This window comes from Crinia signifera, chromosome 1 (genome assembly GCF_055691185.1).
Source record: "Crinia signifera chromosome 1, ASM5569118v1, whole genome shotgun sequence".
NCBI classification, from domain to species: domain Eukaryota; kingdom Metazoa; phylum Chordata; class Amphibia; order Anura; family Myobatrachidae; genus Crinia; species Crinia signifera.
The window spans coordinates 368,074,278-368,088,271 of NC_139217.1; positions in this window are offsets into that span (position 1 = coordinate 368,074,278).

Sequence of the window (13,994 nt, forward strand, 5' to 3'; positions counted from 1 at the left end):
TTCCAGTATGTTGTATGTCTTGTCTAATCCTACCTACCCAAGGGCACTGCCGGACTCAGTACCGATATAGAAATACGCTGATCTTAATTAACAAAATACTTATACAGTCTCCATGTCAATAAACATAATGTCGTTGAATGTCAACGGCCTTAACTCACCGCGTAAAAGGACTATGGCGCTTCAGTTCTTTAAAAAAAAAAAGACGGAGATCTTGTTACTCCAAGAGACGCATTTTAAGAACGAACATCCCTCTCTGGCATCACGAGCGTTCCCAGACGTATATTACTCTACCTCTACCAAAAAAAAAAAAGGGACGGCAATTCTAATACATAACTCGTTGGTGCGATTCAACATAATAGTTATCTCTATAGCAAATAACATTTTTACAGTAGCCTCAGTATATATTCCAAATTTAGAACAAAAAAAATTCTACATAGACTTCTTTAAACAATTAGACAAGATATCAAAGGGTAAAATAATTATAGGGGGGGATTTCAATGCAATAGCCGATCCTAATTTGGACAGGGAAGCCGAAAACCCCCCAAGTCCAGTGGTGAGACAGGAAACAAAAAGGTTACATGACATCATAACTTCAAATAATCTCTACGACACCTGGCGAGTCCTTTACCCAAAAGAACGCATATTTACTCACTATTCAATCCCCCATAAAGTGCACTCCCGTCTTGATTATTTTTATGTAAACTCACAAACAATCAAAGATTTGACCAAGGCATGGGCAACCCCAGTAGTCTGGTCAGACCATTTAGCAATTATAATAAAGCTCCAATTAAATAACTTTGACCCTGTGGGATATAGGTGGAGATTAAACTCATCAATTTTGTTTAATCAGAAGGAAAGGAAAGAGATAGAAAAAGTCTTAATAGAATTTTTCGAACTAAACTATACGGATGAAATAAAACCTGCCATAATATGGGAAACCCACAAGGCGGTAATTAGGGGTCAGATAATAAAACTAACCAAAAACCAAAAAATAAAAGATGAAAAACGAATAAAAGAACTAGAACAACAGATTAAGACACTGACGTTTAACCATCAAAAAAATCCCAAATGGACAATATATAGCAATCTCCTCACATTAAAAAGTCAGCTCATCCAAATATACTCAAAAAAAGCTGCTAATACGATGAAATGGCTCCAATATAAATTCTACTCTAAAGGAGATAAAGCAGATGCCCTATTGGCCCACCGAATAAGGAAAAGAAGGCAGAGAGACCAAATTTTTACAATAAGGGACTCAAACAATAATTTAATATTCAACCCAAGGGCTATGGCGCAGCAGTTTAGAGACTTTTACAATGGCTTATACAACCTACCAAATTAAATGGAGGAGGAGGAAGGTAAAAGTAAAATTGAAGAGTTTATATTATCATGTAATCTCCCAAGGCTCTCAGAGCCCCAACTGTTATCGTCAGAAGCCCCTATATCGCTAGAAGAGATAGAACTTACAATAAAATCATTAAAAAACTCCTCAGCTCCTGGCCCCGATGGCTTCTCGGCCATATATTACAAAAAATGTAGTAAAATATTAACCCCTAATTTAAAAATTCTATTCGATTCCATCCTGGACGGGCATCCACTGGACCAGGCCACAACTACAGCTGAGATAATAGTGATTCCAAAGCCCAACTGAGATCATACCTATTGTAGTAATTACCGGCCAATCTCACTATTGAATTCAGATCTCAAATTATTTGCGAAAATACTAGCAAATCGCCTTTCAAAGGTCATATCCTCCATTGTCCATCCGGATCAGGTTGGGTTTATCCCGTCGAGGCAGGCCTTTGAGAACATAAGGAGAGTAATTGATACAATACAGGCCATACACAATTCTGAGACCCCGGCCCTTCTACTGAGCCTCGATGCAGAAAAGGCCTTCGATAGGGTCTCCTGGCCCTATATGAACCAGCTACTTCCAAAATATGGAATTAGCGGCAGATTTTTAACAGGGATTCAGGCTCTATATATAACACCATCGGCAGTAGTAAGTTTAAATGGGAGCAAATCATCTCCGATAAAGATAAACAATGGAACTAGACAGGGATGCCCACTCTCGCCCCTTATTTTCGCCCTCATGGTGGAGCCTCTGGCGGCCAAAATAAGAAACGAGAAAGAAATAAGAGGAATAGGAATTGGAAAGGAGATCTATAAAACAGCTCTATATGCCGATGATGTACTCGTAACGATATCCGACCCGGAAGTTTCTACGAGGAGGTTGTTCGAGACAATCCAAGATTTCAGTAGGATATCAAACTTTAAAATAAATGCAGATAAAACAGAGGTCTTGGATTTCTACTTGTCCTCTGAGGAGAAAGAGAGAATAGCATCGGCATATACAATAACCTGGAAGAAATTTCAGCTAAAATATTTAGGAATAAATATTACTAAAAACTATAACCAGCTGTATAACGCCAACTACCCTAAAATAATAAGCGAAATCACAAATGATATTAGTGGATGGTCAAAGCTCTTTATCTCATGGACAGGAAGAGCTAATGCCCTGAAAATGAATATATTGCCAAGAATGCTATATTTTTTTCAGATATTACCCATCAGAATTCCAGTAGGGATATTTAAAAATCGACATGTTATATTCACTCGATTCCTGTGGTCAGGGAAAAGAGCTAGGGTACGCCTCAAAACTTTGCAATATGGCCCAAAAGAGGGGGGGCTGGGAGTCCCAAACTTAAAAAACTACTTCTATGCGGCACCATATGCACAACTGATCTTGTGGCATTCTGACCAGGCATCTAGGAGATGGGTACAGCTGGAGTCGTAAATGCACCAGATGCACTCCATCTCAACACTCCTATGGCAGACTAAAAAAGAGAGACCGGGAGCGGTGAAAAGATTTCCAACTATTATGTTCTCCTTAACAATATGGGACAAACTAAATAAGGAATATAAGTTGACCCCCGACCCACCGACGCTGATCCCAATGTGGGATAACCCACAACTTCCAGTGAGTAAAGAAAAAAATTATAAGAAAACTTGGGCGAAAACAGAAATCCTGTTTATTAATGAATTGGAAACCTCCGGAGTGTTCCCCTCCTTCGAGGACCTTAAGGTTAAATACGACATACCGCTTAAAGCCCACTATCAATACCGGCAAATATGCAGTTATTTTAGGAAAACCAGAAAAAAAAAAACATATCTATAATAGAGGCTCTTTGTCAGAGGAGGGCTACATCTAGAGGTCTAATATCAATTATATATAAAGTCTTGTTAAATTATAAAAAGCCGTGTAGATTACCACAGGAGGTAGCATGGGAAGAGGAAACTGGGAAACAACTGACCCCGGAAGCATGGAACAAAATCAAACAAAATCTAATTTCAGTATCGCAATCGATTCGATTTAGAGAAAATAGTTTTAAGATATACACACGCTGGTATCTAACCCCCAGTAAATTGAAACATATATACCCAGACGCCAGTGACTGTTGCTGGCGAGAGTGTGGGGAACGGGGCACAATAAGCCATATCTTCTGGCATTGCCCCACAATCCAAGAGACCTGGTAGAAAGTGGGAGAATTAATCCAGCAGATAACAGGGGTAGACATCCCTAGGGTATTGGAGTACTTCATTTTCCCCCTAAAAATCCCAGGGATAGACAATGCAGTACAAAAATTTATATGGTTTGTGTTGGGGGCAGTAAAGATAAAAATAGCTAATAACTGGAAGACAAAGGCCACCCCATCTATCAACGCCATAAAAGAAGCCATATGGCATATATACCAGATGGAGCTGCTGGCAAGCAGAGTAGAGGAGAAAACAGATAGGTTTAAAGAAATCTGGACCCCATGGTTAGCATACCAAAATATTTCGAATGAATAAAAACCCCAGTTAGGAAAGAAAAGAAAAGGATGGGAGCGCTCGGTGAAGACCAAGTCCATAAGAAGACATGGAAACCAATATATGGTTAGAATATTAAGACAAGCGATACAAAAGTTGCCCGACAGTGCCCTAACTCCCCTCCCCCTCCCTAAAATAATTCCCCTAGTCCCCCCTTGTTTGTCTGTGTTTTGTTAGTTTGTTTGTTTTGTCCGCAACTAAAGGAGATAAGAAATATGCAGGAGACTAATGATCCTCCAATCAGAAGTTTAAAAACCATAAATGTAAGAGAAAACACATACTGAAATAAGGAAAAAAATATATAATAATAGTCTGTATCAAATACAGTTGTGGAATGTACAGGGGGGGCGGAATCGACCAGGGATTGCGGAAAAAAGGGAATAAGTGGTTTAGGTTTAAGATAGACAGAAAATAAGAAACTAAGCTAATTGAAAATATCAGACAGTTAAGGTAAAGAGGAGTAGATATACTACAATCAAGCTTCTTACAACATCGCGATCCCAGGTCCATACGCCCACCCCTCCCTATGCATTTGAATGGATTTTGTAGAAAACTGGATGGTCCCCTGTAACTTCTGTACACTGCAGAATGTGTTTATTGTTATGTCTTGTTAAACGGAAAACAATAAAATAAGATTGGAAAAAAAAATTGTGCTTACCTGTCACCTTTAGATTCAATTATGTGGTTGTGTACAAAGTTGTGGTTCTAATTGTCCACATATTTTATAATTAGCACCCCTAGGCCAAAACTTTTTTTATTGTTGAATTTTGAAAACAAATATTAAACTAAGTAAATTGTGACTACGGGTGACATTTAATAGAGTGTGATTATTAGTAAGGTTTACAAATGAATTTACGGCTGAAAAATGCGATATGGTACGATGTGGCACGATATTATGACCTGGTCATGTGTGAGTTTCTAACTAATCGGATTGCGATTTCAAACACTACCTTACCAAACAAAACAAAACACACAATTACAGCCTATGTGTCACTCTGCTATTAGAACTAAGCAATACCCACAGAAAAGGGTATTGCTTAATTCTGTTAGTATCTTCCTGATTTTTTCCACTGCCAGGATAGGTTGAAGCCAGAGGCATAACTAGATCTTGTTATATTATTTAAGTAGGTATCTGTTAATTTTTAATGTTAAAATAAAATATAATATTACGAAACGCTATTGTGTAATATTTTGTATTACATTAGGATAATTATCTCACCTTGCTGGACCTCAATATTGATTTCTCTACTGAGGAAATAATATTGAGGCTCAGCAAAATCAAAACAAATAAATCACCTGGGCCAGATGGGATTCATCCTAGGGTACTAATGGAATTAAGGGAGGAATTAGCTTCCCCTCTACATTATATCTTTGATAATTCACTATCATCAGGAAAGGTACCAAAAGACTGGAGAATAGCAGAGGTAGTGCCATTATCCAAAAAAGGGAAAAAGGAGGATCCCGCTAATTACAGACCTGTTAGTTTAACATCAATAAACTATTTGAAGGATTTTTAAGAGATGGTATCCAGGAATATTTAGACCTTCATAGTTTACTCATTAATAACCAGCATAGGTTCGTGAAAAATCATTCATGCCAAACTAATCTACTTGGTTTCTATGAAGAGGTTAGCAAAAACCTTGATAATGGAAACGCTGTAGATGTGATTTTCCTAGATTTTGCTAAAGCCTTCGACACCGTACCACACAAGAGGTTGATAAATAAAATGGAGGATTTGGGATTAGGGGCAAATATCAGTAGATGGGTAGGGAACTGGCTGTGTAATAGAGAACAAAGAGTGGTCATGAACAGTGCCGTATCAAAAATGATACCAGTACTAAGTGGAGTGCCACAGGGTTCGGTTCTAGGGCCCATTTTATTTAACGTTTTTATTAACGATATTGGTATGGGGTTACTCAGCAATGTATCCATCTTTGCAGATGATACAAAACTGAGCAGAGTTATTAAATCATCAGAAGATGTCACCACGCTTCAAAATGATCTTGACAATCTAGATGAGTGGGCAAAAAAGTGGAAGATTAGGTTCAATGTGGACAAATGCAAGGTCATGCACCTTTGGAGACATAAACAGAGTGCTAGTTATAACCTAAGCGGGGATGAATTGGGTAATTCAGTACTCGAAAAGGATTTAGGGGTCCAAATAGACAACAAACTGGGGTGTAGTGCTCAATGTAATATAACAACAAAAAAGGCCTACAAATTTCTAGCATGTATTAAAAGGGGCATGGAAACTAGGGACTCAAAAGTAATTATGCCTCTGTACAAAGCAGAAGAAAAAAATTATTTACAGTCAGAGTAGTCAAACGTTGGAACTCTCAAAAGAATATACCAGCGCAGGCTTTGTTTCTCAAATAATAAAAATGTGACGGTTTCTTATACTTAAAAAATATTTTAATGTAGTATATATAAAATATATATTGGTAATAATAATATTAAGACACCCAATTGGGGAATAAAAAACCCTTTTTGACACTTGTTTTACTCCTATATCTAGGATGTTTCTGCTCCTGAAGAAGCTGGGAGACCTTTCCCAGAGAAACGCGTAGAGCTTCTCCAATACCCGATACACCCTTGACACCAGTATACTCCTGAGGATACTGATTCATCAATTGTTTCATTGGATTTGGGACTTTTGCTCTCCACCTGGTCATCCGAGTTTACATCTCAAAGGATTGGACCTGCAGCAATCAGTCACCTCCACCCAGGTCTACCGGACAAATACCAGAAAGCAACTGCTTATACAGCAACATCTATCTGGATACGGCTACCTGGTAATATATCACTGCCTATTAGAGACTGCACCCATCCACTACCCAACATCCTAGATATAGGAGTAAAACAAGTGTCAAAAAGGGTTTTTTATTCCCCGATTGTGTGTCTTAAAAAATATTTTAATGTAGTATATATAAAATATATATTGGTAATAATAATAAGTATAATAAACCATCACATTTTTATTATTTGAGAAACAAAGCCTGCGCTGGTATATTCTTTTGTTTGTTTATTCTATTCTCAGGGACTGCCAATCCCTTAAACCAGCTGAAGTTAGCAGCGCACCTTATCACCATACATCTACTTTCTAAACGTTGGAACTCTCTTCCTGGAGACGTGGTGTCGGCAGACACTATAAATATGTTTAAAATAAGGTTGGATAAACATTTATTGATTAAAAACATCCATGGTTACGAATAAGTAAAATAATCTGTCTTTAAAATATCAGAACATACTATACAACAAGGGATAAACTATTATAAACATAGGTTGAACTAGATGGACGCAAGTCTTTATTCAGCCTCACCTACTATGTAACTATGTAACCTTCCACTGGTGGTGATGGTGTTGGAGGGTGTGGAGGTGTCCTCAGCAGCTGTTGAGGCAGCAACTGCAACAGCCTCCTTGACAGTGCGATTGGTGCTGATGGGCCTACAAACAGATGCACACATGAATGCATCCCTACATTACCCCAGTGGCCATGTTCCTTATGTGACTCTTTCTGACCCACCCTAGTGGCTATAGATCCCACAGTGATAGAGTTACTAAAGCTTCAAAAACACAAAAGCGATAGCAAACAATCATACTCTGTCTATCATTTTCTAGAATGCAATAGAGAAATTATACTGTAGTTAGAATTTGATTGGTTGCTATAAGAAAAAACTATTTTTTTTTTATTTAAATCATTTTAGAATCCCCATTATTGTTAGTAATTATATCATTGCTCCATAACTGTTAGCATTGCACTTATTTCTAAGGCAGGGCTGGGCAACACCGGCCCTCCAGATGTTGATGAACTACACATCCCAGCATGCCTTGCATCAGTTTCAGCATGGCCACATAGCAAAACTAATGCAAAGCATCCTGGGATGTGTAGTTCACTAACATCTGGAGGGCCGGTGTTGCCCAGCCCTGTTCTAAGGACAAGATGGGTATAGAGTTCTTGCATATTGGAAATACTTGAAATTTTAGTTTGTATAAAAATGCAGCAATGGTATGGTATCAATGATTAAATTCATATAAAATATGTATAGCAGTGTTAGGCAAATCACAATGAATATCCTATGCAAGTAAATATAAAATATTAGGCCTAATACGGTATAGTAACATACAACATGTGGTGTCACAAAGACAGACAAAAGAACATATAACAAAGAGAATTTGTATTCCAAGAGGTAGAAAGCTGCAGGGTGTTCGGAATAGTCTTAGTGGCTGAGCATGGTAATATGATTTCTCTGCTGCGAGGAGGCAATTTAGTGTGAATTGGCTTTGATGTAAGTCACTGAATGGGTAAAGAACTTCACCATTCTGTATGTAAAAATATTCCACTAAAACAAACGTGGGAATAAAGTATAAGCTCTAGTGCACTGTGGGCCCGATTCAACTATGTTCTGCACAAGCAAAATATGCAAAAGCCATAGGAGCCATCTTAAGAAAAATTGCTGCCTGTTGCTGGTTTCCTTGATCCGCTGGAATACAGCATAGCATCAACTGCTAAAACATCTGAGTAGTCTTTTGGCTTTTGGGGCACTGTGACTGATGATCTAGGATCAGATCTTTATATGTTCAGTGTTAACTCTGCACAGGCCCTGCACTACCCGCTCAGCGATGGATGTAGTGAAGAGAGGTGCCAGGCTGGAGAGGCGCTCTCCTCTGTCTGTACCCTACTGATGCTGTTAGTGATGGCTGCCACTTTGCCTGTCACAGGTTAGAACAGGCAGTGGTGCTTGCAGAAAGATGAGCATTCCCACCCCGACACTCCTTTACAGCAACAGACAGCGAGTCCCAGAAAGTGGGTGGAGATTCTGGAGCTGAGGGGTGGGCTAAACATCACAAAGGGGGCAGAATTATATGGGAGCAGTTTTGATTTATGTCAAGGGGTCATCCAAGCATTGTATTAAAATTGCAATGGAGAGATGCCTCTCTCTAGAAGCATTAACAGATATCTAAATATATTGATGGTGTATATCTTTTTAGTGGTTTGAATTCAGGATTTATGGTAGGGGCACAATCATGTTAATTATTATAAATTAGGTATCCCCCAATAATTAACATTCTAACTAATTGCAAGCACCAGGACAAGTTATACAGTAAAAATTAGCAGTGCAGAGTCTGACCAAGCAGCACACACAAAGATCCCCAATATCTGGAGGAAGGAGATAGATGAGGGAGGAATCTTTCGTTGGAAGTTGGGACTGCTTACAAGAGGTAAGCAGTGGAGGTGCTTGAGCAAACAACCAGGGCCATTGAGGCCCTGGGCAAAACAGTGCACTGTGGCCCCTATCCACCCATTATTGTGATTAAATAAAAATAATAAGTTACTCTACAGTAGTCCTGTAAAAACCTCTCATTCATCCATACAGTAAATGACTGTAAGCACACTGGTTCGTGGATTACTGGTCCGTGGACAACTCCAGCCACCCACCAATCAGACCAGATGCACTAAGCTTCAAATGTAAAAATGGAGAGTGATAAACAACCAGCCAATCAGCTCCTACCTGCCATGTCACATACTGCTTTTGTAAAATGACAGGTAGGAGCTGATTGGTTGGTTTGTCACTCTCCATTTGATCACTTTTGAAGTCTAGTGCATCTGGCCCTATTACTAGTCATTCACTGTCTGGTTGCAGACAGTGAGGCAGGTAGAAAATGCAGTCTGTTCACGATGAGTCATTCAGCATCCTCTACCTGCCTCCCAATACTAATGCCTCTGCTCAAAAGCACCAAGAATCGAGGCCTCCTGGGCAGATGCCCAGTGAGCTCATACGTTAAAATGGACATGCAAACAACAACAACGCCTGGTATGTCAAGTAAGAAAATGCATGGTTCTTATGGTTCTATACCTGGGCACACACTATGCGATAAGATTTGATAGATACCCCCAAGTGAGATTTTCCATTTATACCTGTCCAATCAGGAAGCAAGAAAGTTCTTCACCTGGACACTCTTTTTTTTGGAAGAACTGTCATAGCAAGTAAGTAAGCATTGCTATGTATGTGATAAACCAAAGTTTAAAAATGCAGAAATAAACCCTGATAAATATTTAATTGGTTCCATAGTCTGGTAGTAAAAGTTTAATAATCTAAGTGAGTTTTCACCATTTGGTGCTTGATAGTATTGCCATAATACAGGGGTCCTCAAACTATTTTGCTCTGGGACCCTATCAGACAATACCAAATAATGACGGGACCCCAGCAAGTTACTGCAGAAGGTCATCACATCATACGTGTAGTCAGTAGACAGCACATACATGGCAGCATTGTGGAGGAACAGAGTGATGGGAGGAGTCTAACATAACACAATTCAACAGATTTCTCAGACTCCTTGAATCACTGACTGATATTAGAAAAGTAATCAGTCTGATGGTCAGCAACATGGAGTCGCGACCCCATGCTGAGAAGCTCGGGACCCACTTTGGGGTCAGGACCCACAGTTTGAGAACTGATGCCATAGAGTAATACAATATATAATAATAAGAAAGTTTAGGGAAAGTTAAATGAGATCCATAAATAAATGCTGTATTATAATTTTTTAACACAATCCATGGTCGGATCTGTAGGTATGATTGTAATTTGAGTTATATCCCCTGCATGAGTTTGTTCTAGAGTGAAAGATAAAATATGATATCATGAAGTAACTGCACAAGGAAGTTATGTGCTGATATTGTGTTTGTGACATTAAACCTATATAATGAGTGTAAATCACTTTGTATGCCCATTTTCTCAAATCTATAATCCCAAAGGTCTCTACATTAGTAACTATTAAAATGCAGTGCACTATGGAAGCATTATGTTGTCAAAAGTAAAGTACCACTATGCTGAATAAGCAGCAATATAGGAACTAATAGAAGTGGATGTGTCTTACTGACCAGTGACTAAATACATCATTATTATTTCAAAAGTTACCTATATAAATGATTTGTAAAGTCTATCTATCTATCTATCTATCTATCTATCTATCTATCTATCTATCTATCTATCTATCTATCTATCTATCTATCTATCTATCTATCTATCATAACAGTATTTAGAACTGATACAGTATGTTGAATGAAATATTCCTAGTACTGTAGTTAGGCAAACATAAAGGCAAGGGAAGCACAATAGATTTACAGTACAGGTTGAGTATCCCGTATCCAAAATGCTCGGGACCAGGAGAATTTTGGATAACGTATGATTCCGTATTTCTGAATATTTTAATATTTCAATTATGTATTTTGAAGTATTTTGAATTCATGTTGTATAAACACATCAAACACATGAAATGCACACAAATATATTTCATTTGTTCAAAAAACAAGGTTTTAAAACATGAAACAAAATGTGTGTACTATCTCAGGCACTGAATTTGAATGCCAAGCAATCATTGTCTTGCACATATATTGTGCCAGTTACACAACATGTCCTCAGTAGTGCCAGTTACAGATGTCCCCAATAGTGTCAGTTACATATCATGTCCCCAGTAGTGCCAGTTACAGATGTCCCCAATAGTGTCAGTTACATATCATGTCCCCAGTAGTGCCAGTTACAGATGTCCCCAGTAGTGCCAGTTACATATCATGTCCCCAGTAGTGCCAGTTACAGATGTCCCCAATAGTGTCAGTTACATATCATGTCCCCAGTAGTGCTGTTACAAATGTCCCCAGTGAGTTTTTAACAAAAAATTAATTCATTATTATTCCACTTTCTGGATTGTCTGGAATAATTCGGATAACGGATATTCGGATAAGGGATACTCAACTTGTAGTAATAGTTTATCGCAATGTGGTTTAAATGCAGAATCTGAACTACAGGATTTCAATATGAAGTCACATGGTGGACAGTCGCCACAATGAGGGGGATATTTACTAAGATGGGAGTGCTATTTCACATGAGATATGTTGCCCAAAGCAACAATTCATCTGAATTAGAGTTGTAGCTTAGTAAATGTCCCCCATAATGTCAATGCCACAAAGTTAACATCCTCAGAATGTCATCATGTCCACAATGTCAACGTGTGAAATAATAATATTCTTAGAATGCTGATGTTTGGGGTACGGGGGGAGGTGGCGGTTAGCCACTAGGGCAGTGATTTTCAACCTTTTTACCTTGCGGCACACTAAATAAGATTTTTAAATTGCCAAGGCACACCATGAGATCCCCACAGGGCAAAACACACTGGTCCCCACAGAAAAAAACACAAAGCTATTGGCCCCCATATAAAAAACAATCACATTGGTTCCCACAGGTAACAAAAATAAAACACATTGGCCCTTTACATGAAAAGAAGAGACCAGTAAATAACACTTGAACTGGTGGTGGCTGTAAACTGGTTTGAGCATCTCTAGATCTGGGGGCACACTTGAGAACAGCTCAAGGCCCACTAGTGTGCCATGGCACAGTGGTTGAAAAACACTGCACTAGGGGGAGAGCTAGGGGGATGGCCATGGTTAAGAATCGGGGGAGAAATACTTGCTACCCTTCTCCAACAATGCCACAACTGCTGCCTACATGGCTACTGGACTGGGAAGATGATGCTGCAGATGACGCTGCTACCAGCATCAGATAATTGACTGCCACCAGGAATGTTAGGTTGACATTTTATCATGTCCACATGTTATCATATCAACCAAGTTTCAGTTACAGTACCTAAGGTATGACAATAACTTTTCTAGGAATAAGAGTCAAAATCCTTCAAATATGAAAGTATTCAAGACAATAAAGAACATTTGGAAAGGGCTGAAAATTCATTATGGAAATACAGGTAATGTAGCATAATATGTAAAACGGAAATCAGGTTATGAAAGACTGAAGCTGAACAACAGATTGCAAAAGATAGCAAGTCTAATGCTAGGTACACACCAGGACGACTAGGGCCCGATCAGCACAATCTAGATCCAATTCCGATCAATCGGATGTAGATTGTGTGCTGATTGGGCCCTTTTCTGACCTGGTGTGGAGCGATTCCGATCCGATGCGCGGTCCCGCGGGTCGGTCGGTCGTTATTGAGATCCTACCTGCTGCAGGTAGGATCTCAATGACGACCATAGAACCGGGTGCGGGTCGCCATCGGATCGGACCCGCTCACGGTGCACATCGTGAGCGGGTCGTGCCCTCCCGCGTCATCGTGAGCGGGTCGGACGAGACACTGACGACCCGCTCACGATGTGCATCGTGAGCGGGTCGTCCTGGTGTGTACCCCGCATAATCCCTAATGTTTTTCAAGCATATGAACAGTATGAAAAATAAAATGCATTATATGGAGCAAGAACTGGTAAACTAGGAGAAATAGAAATAGAGACTTAAAAACATCTATTATATCTATTATAGGGCAGCAACATCTATGTGATGGATATAAATAAAGAATCTTTTTATCTGCAAAAGTGGTGAGTGCTCTGGATTACTATTGTCTGCACTGTGTACCTCAGAAGTATCGGTGGGATATGGGAGCACCCCATGAATGAAATCTACAGAACTGTGAGTGCAATATAGACTGATTTGTATATGTATATATATATATGGTACTTGTGTAGTTTCACGGCGCCAAATAGATCGCATGCGATATCATATGCGATTTACTATCCATTTCATTACCCCACTATCCAAGTGGGCATAGAGTTGATCTTATATAGCGTGGCGAGCGCAGCGAGCCCGGAGTGTGGCGAGCGCAGCGAGCCCCGTGAGGGGACACAGATGTTGTTTCAAAGCAACTGACAATATCGCATGCCATTTGCATGCAATTCCATCAAATACATTCCGTGTCCGCTCGCCACGCTTCGGGCATGGTGGCTCGATACGCTCGCCACGCTATATAAAATCAACTCTATGCCCACTTGGATAGTAGGGTAATGAAATGGATAGTAAATCGCATGCGATATCGGATGTCAAATAGCATGCGATCTAGTGGCGCCGTGAAACTACACAAGTACCATATATATATATATATATATATATATATATATATATATATATATATATATATATATATATATATATATATATATATATATATATATATATATACAAATGAAAAGAAGTCGGCGTCACTCCGAGGGACTTTGCAAAAAAACTTTTTATGAAGATAATAAATTCAGCATGAACATGTCAAACACAAGGTCGACGTTTCAATGTCCT